Here is a 6,677-nt window from a genome sequence, read left to right as displayed (position 1 = left end):
ATCTTAGAGGAATTTATTGGATCCCTCCCAGTATGTGAGAGTGTGGTAGGTGGACAATAAACTTGCACTTTCATGGTGTGTGTGTTCTGTGTTTTTTTACACATTTCTTTACAGGTGAACTACAGGTACCAGTGGGCCATTAATGCCCCGCATGCTGGTACTTGTAATTCTCCAAGTACCTGCATGTGGGGGAGGCTTGCTGGGACCTGTAGTTCCACTGTAAAGATAATGTTGTTCATTCTATTTTTTACATACTACATACACTGTCAACCCACCACCCACCGCCCAGGGGTGGCGGGGATAGCCCCGGGCTATCAGCCTAGGCCACGGGTGCCCTAGAGAGGGGTGCCCTGGGGTCCCCAACTCCCCAGGGATCCCTGGCCTGGTCTGACTAACGGTCAGGACTGATGCTGTGGCTGGGGGGCCAGATGAAAGGGCTCCCCTGGCTGTAGCATCAGCCCCCTGCTAGAAATGGTCTGGTGCTGGTTTTAATTATAGGGGGACCCCTACGCAATTTTTCCCCCCTATAGTTAAAACCAGGACTGGCCCTGCAGCCTGGTGCTGGTACCAAATTTACGGTGGAACCCTACACATTTTGTTCCCCATAATTTCAAGTACCAGTACAGGCTGGAAAGTCCAGGGCTGGTTATGCTTTTTTTTTTGGGGGGGGGGGGGGGGCACCTCACGTAATTTTTTTAAAAAATGTAACCCTAAAAATAAAAAACAGTCTGCACATATTTCACTGATATGTGCAGGCTGCTTGTTCAGGAGACAAATTCGGCCGTTTAAATCGAGACTTCAAATTGGACAGGATCGACCAAATACATCATCGATCAAAACGATCCTGTCAAAACCGGGAGCTTGGTAAATTTCCATTTTTTTAAGTGAAAAAATGGCCGTTTTTGATCGATCCTATCTGAGATGAAAAACTGAACAAATCGGGACCAAATCGAATCTTAGTAAATTAACCCCTAAGTATCTGAAAATTCCATAGCATGTTCTTTATAATATATAAAATTCTTTGATCTGTTTATTTGTTTGTTTGTTTGGTTGTATGTCTGGTTATGCATTCGGACATCCCTGTACTGATTGGGATGAAACCAATGCGAGGTAGTCCAATTAGATCTTGGCCAGGTTTTAGAGGAATTGAGGTCCCGGTTGGATCTCCCGATGGTGTATGCTGGGCAGAACTTTGACCAGGGGAGCCTATTCTGGGCCTTCCACTGGATTGATTTGGATGAAACTTCAAAGAGGGGTGGCAATTGGTCTGGGATGCCTAATGGAGTAGTTGGTGTCCCGGTTGGACCTCATGGTGGATTGTGCCAGGCAGAACTTTGACCCAGGAAACCTGTTCTGGGCCTTTCAATGGATGGATTTGGATGACATCACATAATTTGGACAAAAACTTCACAGAGTGGGTACATTGGATCTCATAAGACATACTAGGGAGTTGAGGTCCCAGTCGGACCTCCCATCGGTGTAGGCTGCGCAGAACTTTACCTGGGGAGCCTAGTCTGGGCCTTCCACTGGTTGGATTTGGATGAAAACTTCACAGAGGGGTGGCAATTATTCTGGGATGCCTAACGGAGTGGTTGGAGTCCCGGATGGACCTCATGGTGGAGTGCATCGGGAAGAACTTTAAACTAGGGAGCCTGATCTGGGGCTTCCACTAGATTTATTTGGAGGACATCACATAATTTGGATGAAAACTTCACAGAGTGGTAACATTGGATCTCAGAAGATATACTAGGGAGTTGAGGTCCAGGTCAGAACTCCCATTGGTGTAGATGACACAGAGGGGTGGCAATTGGTCTGGGATGCCTAATGGAGTGGTTGGGGTCCTGGATGGAGTGCGCTGGGCAGAACTTTGAAAAAACACACAGTTGGCACTGCTATATGTGCAATAAAAAACATAAAATATGCAATAAATAAATCTAAATTTAATTATAATAAAATATACAGGGTAAATTCTCCCGGGAGTATAAAAGACAACATATATTGAATGCAAAAATTCACACCAGACAACATGAAAAAATTCACAAGTTAAAATATTACACCTAGCAGATTGGTCAAATATAATATTTATATGAACATTGTTGCTAACTGTGAAAGTCAAGTCTCTTTATAAGAAACAATGTTGCCAAATTGTAGCGTCTTATACGCACAACAGTGTTATCCACAGTTCTCACATGTATTCAATCACAGTACTGAATGGTATAAACTGTAGGGGCTCTAAAACATCCTCATAAGCCTCTACACCAGTGGTTCCCAAACTTTTTTGAATCGTGGCACCCTAGTGCATCAGAATTGTTTTCACCCCATAGCCAAAAGTTTGTTGAGAAATTTAAAAAAATTGTATTGAAGTAGTAAAGTGAAGTAAATTGTGCTTACCTGTCATCCTTAGGTTCATTTATGTAGTGGGTGACAGGTTTGCACTTCTGTTTGTCCACATATTTATGTTACATTGACCATAAATAATTTGATTTGGTGCTGGACCACCAACCTGAGGCACTCCTGCAAGTGTTCCGAGGCACTCCAGGGTGCCACAGCGCACAGTTTGGGAACCACTGCTCTACACGGTGTATAGACAGCAAAAGAAAGTAAGTACTATGGAGATTCTCGGTGCAGTCCTTGTCAGTCTCTACACGGTAATAGTTGTTTCAGGTGGTACTTTGCTATATTGCAGCGTGAATATTATAGTTACCGTCAGGAAACTTGAATGTTTCATATGTGGAGGGTGTCCTGAAGCGATAGCCCACCGGGACCAATGATGCAAGGGCCTGCTGGTAATCTCTGCCGGGGTTCATGTGCGGTGTTACCACCTCCAAGTATCTGCGCTGTTGTAAGTCAGGCTGTGTGAGGCTGTCAGCAATGATATGGTATTATGGGAGCTAGGGGTAAGATCTGTGTATCGGAGCCGACTGATGGATTAAAGGTGGCTAATGAAGCAGTCGGCTTCACCGGTTGTCTGGTGTACAGCGGGAATCCGTGGACATCAACACGTTCTCTGCACATAGCAGCTTTTTCAAGAAGCAGAGAACGTTTTGGGCCTGTCACTGGATGGATTTGGACGACATCACATAATAAAACTTAATAACTTGAAGATTTAAACCTGAGCAATGCCGGGTACTTCAGCTAGTGTTGAAATAATGATAATGATGACACTATAACACTTATAGAGCTTTTCAGTACACATAGACAAATTGGGGCATATATAACCCACAGAGCTGGATTAAGACCTAATGGGGCCCTATACGAGACACTTGCGAGATAGGGGGAGAAAAAGAGAGAGAAACAAAGAGAGAGAGAGAGAGAGAGAGGAAGAGTTCCACTAGGAGAGAGTAACAGAGAAAAAAAACCACTGGGATCACTTCAGATCCCAGATGTGTGTATTTATCATGTATTACATATGCCATAGTGTCTTGCTTAGATATTAGAAGCTCTGAACGGCCCTATGGTAGCTGTAATGGTCAGTCTAAGCCTGTCAGCACCATAACACTACAGCTGTGCTGTGTTGGGATCTTAACGGCTTATTGGGCGAAACAAAATTTCATTGACTTAAAAACAAAAACAAAAGAGTATGACCCATGGGAGATTTTTGTTATGTGAAATATTTCAGTGCCAACATTTTCCACAAGCTGGACCCCATCTTCGTGACAGAATCCGCCTACAGATGTGAAAAAGTACTGGCAGGTGTTCTCCTAAAGCATTCCGGCTGTCTTCTGGTGCGGTCCACACAGCCAAATTGTGCTGGTAAACAAAGATGTTTCCAAGGGTGGGTGCTTCACGCTGTCTGCATGGAGTTTAATTGGCACATGAGAGTAAAAGTGCTTCAGCTGGGATAGCTTGTGTTCTCCCTCTCCCCTGTCAGTGTACATAAAATATATGGGGCCACAAAAAGGGATAAATGGCTCTAGTTCTCAGCCCTTTCATAAATTGTTCTGTTTGACGTCATTGTGAAATGATTTGCACATGTTAATGAACTTATTGTTTTCACTGATAATAATCATTACATAGTAATTATATTTTCATTAATATATAGATTTAAATATATAATTATATACAACAATAAACACAAAGAGGAACTAACCATACACATATAATCATGGCTGTATCCAAAATAAACAGACAAGGAAACAAAACTGCATATGCATTATTAGCTGTACAAAGTGCATATTAAATAAGACTTTAGAAGAGATCTGCTATTTCATTGTTTTGTATCAAAAGTTTATGGGGCTGATTCAAAGTTGTACACTAATGTCGCTAGTGTGTATGTGTACGTAACTGCAATGCGAAAATATGCAAATGTCGCGGTCGCTGAAATATGTATTGAGACGCCAACCTGCGGCTTTGCAAATCCAAGCATTACATAAAATGACACAGAATCGGTCATAAATTATCAGATTGTGGCAGTCCTGAGTAAGCCTATGGTCCTGCTGAATGACCATGGGAGCTGAGACCAAAGCCATATTTCTTGTAGGGGTGTGTGCTGACCCCCGTGTTTTGGTTTTGATTTTGGGTCTGTATCTCCTTCGTGTTTTGGATCTGGATTTGGTTTTGCCCTTGCATGTTTTGGTTTTGGATCTGTATTTTTTTATAAAAAAAATCATAAAAACATCTAAAATCGCATAATTTGGGACGGTTTTTGTTTCTACAGTATTATTAACCTCAATAATATTTATTTCCAGCCATTTCCAGTCAATTTTGACCACCTCACAGCTCACAATATTGATTTCATCCAGTTTAGGCAAAAAGGTTGCGTCCAGCTAGCTGGCTGACTAAGCTAAGTGACAGCATTGGGTGGCACTAACATGTGGCAGTTCAGTTTCCAACATGGCATGCAGTGGCACTGCAGTGGTAGACAGAATGGCAGTTTAATAAACTATACGATCCCTAGGAAGTTTAAAACCAAGAATGTTTTCATTAATCAAGAACTAGGTCAGAGTCCCGAGGGAGTTGGAATATGTTTATGGACTGAAGATAGGGAAAGGACAGAAGGATAGATTAGTTTTTAATTTATTTATTTTAATGTTTTAATTCTTAAAAAAATTTATGAGCTTCTTCACCCCCTCCAGCACCGAACCGAACCGGGCTTCAGAGTATTATGTCATCAGCTACATCATGGGGAGGAATTTCATCAACTCATTTTTGTATTAATACGTACGGTCAAAAGAATACGTGCGGGCAAAAAAAAAAAAAAAACACCAAGAGGAACATGCTACAATGGCAGCTGTGTATGCCAAGGTGCAAGCGGCTAATCAGCTGGGTGACCCTCTAGTAACCTTTCCAGTCTTTAAGAAGTTTGACAGAAATGGGTTGAATCTGTCTATAGATTGCTGCAGAGCAACAGATTGGACCAGAAGACTCTAGACTGGGTATTTGAACTCACAAAGACAAATATGCAGCTGCTATATGAACAGTGAGTGGGGATGGAAGGAGCTGGAAAAGTGTGAAGAGCTGACAGTTGAACGTGCCTGGTACCTTATTGCCAGAGATGAGCTTACTGCACCTGTTGCTTTTGTGCACTTCAGCTTTGACGTGGAGTGCAGGGATGAGGTCCTTTATTGTTGTAAGGTGCAGTTATAGATCCGTTTCCACAGGAAAGAATTGGGGAAATTCCTGGTACATATTTTACAATTGATGGCAAGTAGCACACAGATGAAGAAAGTCATCCTTACAGTATTCAAACACAATCACGGTGCTTACTAATTCTTCAGAGATGATTTACAGTTTGAGATAGACAAGGCCTCTCCCAGTGTATCGGGGTGCTGCAGTGATGATTGCACCTATGAGATTCTAAGCCGCAAGACAAAGTTTGGAGACAATCCCTATTTACATTCAGGACATTGTGCAGGCTGCTGCCACTGAATAAGGTGGTAGATGGACACATGGGAAATTATGGGAGGGTTCAAGAGGACACAGCGATTGTCAATATCTTCTGGGGTTTTTTTTCTACTCTTCTAGTTTTTTTTTTTAATTTATTGATATTTAAATACTGCGCTATTGTGCACATGCATGTGACTTACGCAACCACAAGTCCTTTTAACAGTAAATAAAGTGTTGTAAGATCCTAAAAAAGAAAAACAAAATATGAGGAAATATCAACGTAGGATCAAGTTCTTCAGGTTATGAAAGACATCTTTGATCTGGAGGAGGTTTTTTTATACATCTAATAGAAATGCGGTGGCCTTGCTTGTGGAGGTGCTGCTAGTACACATTGTAAACAGATGTTTACTTTGTTTCTGGGAGGTTATTAGGGATAATGGGACCAAGACTTGCTGTTTACATCAGAGGAAACCAGTCTGTAGCTCTCGGGCTGAACTAGAACTCCCAGCATCTGTGATGTTTGCTGGGCCTACTGGAAGCTATTTGTCAACAACAGGTGGCGTGCCTCAGGTTACCTCAGCCTGCTTTATGCACTGTATGCAACATCTAAATATGTATGTAATGTGAGTGACCAATATACACAACTAATTTTTGTATTAAACATATTTGCATTTTATTGCACACCTCCTGGCAGGAAGATGCTCTGTGCTGCTGATCATATTTCTGGTCTCTCTCATGACACCCACCATCTACATAATCCAGTTATTCTGCTTAGAGTCACCTACATACAGAAGGGGCAGGCATTTATTGAGCTGAACCATTATTCATTAACAGCCTATCAATTCACCGGT

At 42.1% G+C, this 6,677-nt stretch overlaps 1 pseudogene; it reads left to right on the top strand.

The window, feature by feature from the left end:
* Positions 1-5,067: 5,067 nt before the first annotated feature.
* On the top strand, positions 5,068-5,868 carry LOC148506153 (N-alpha-acetyltransferase 40 pseudogene; annotated as a pseudogene).
* Positions 5,869-6,677: the final 809 nt, after the last annotated feature.

The sequence above is a fragment of the Taudactylus pleione genome, unplaced genomic scaffold, assembly GCF_031769625.1.
Source record: "Taudactylus pleione unplaced genomic scaffold, aTauple2 ptg000423l, whole genome shotgun sequence".
Lineage (NCBI taxonomy): Eukaryota > Metazoa > Chordata > Amphibia > Anura > Myobatrachidae > Taudactylus > Taudactylus pleione.
The sequence above is the reverse complement of the archived record's forward strand: the minus strand, read 5'-3'. Positions and strand labels throughout refer to the sequence as shown.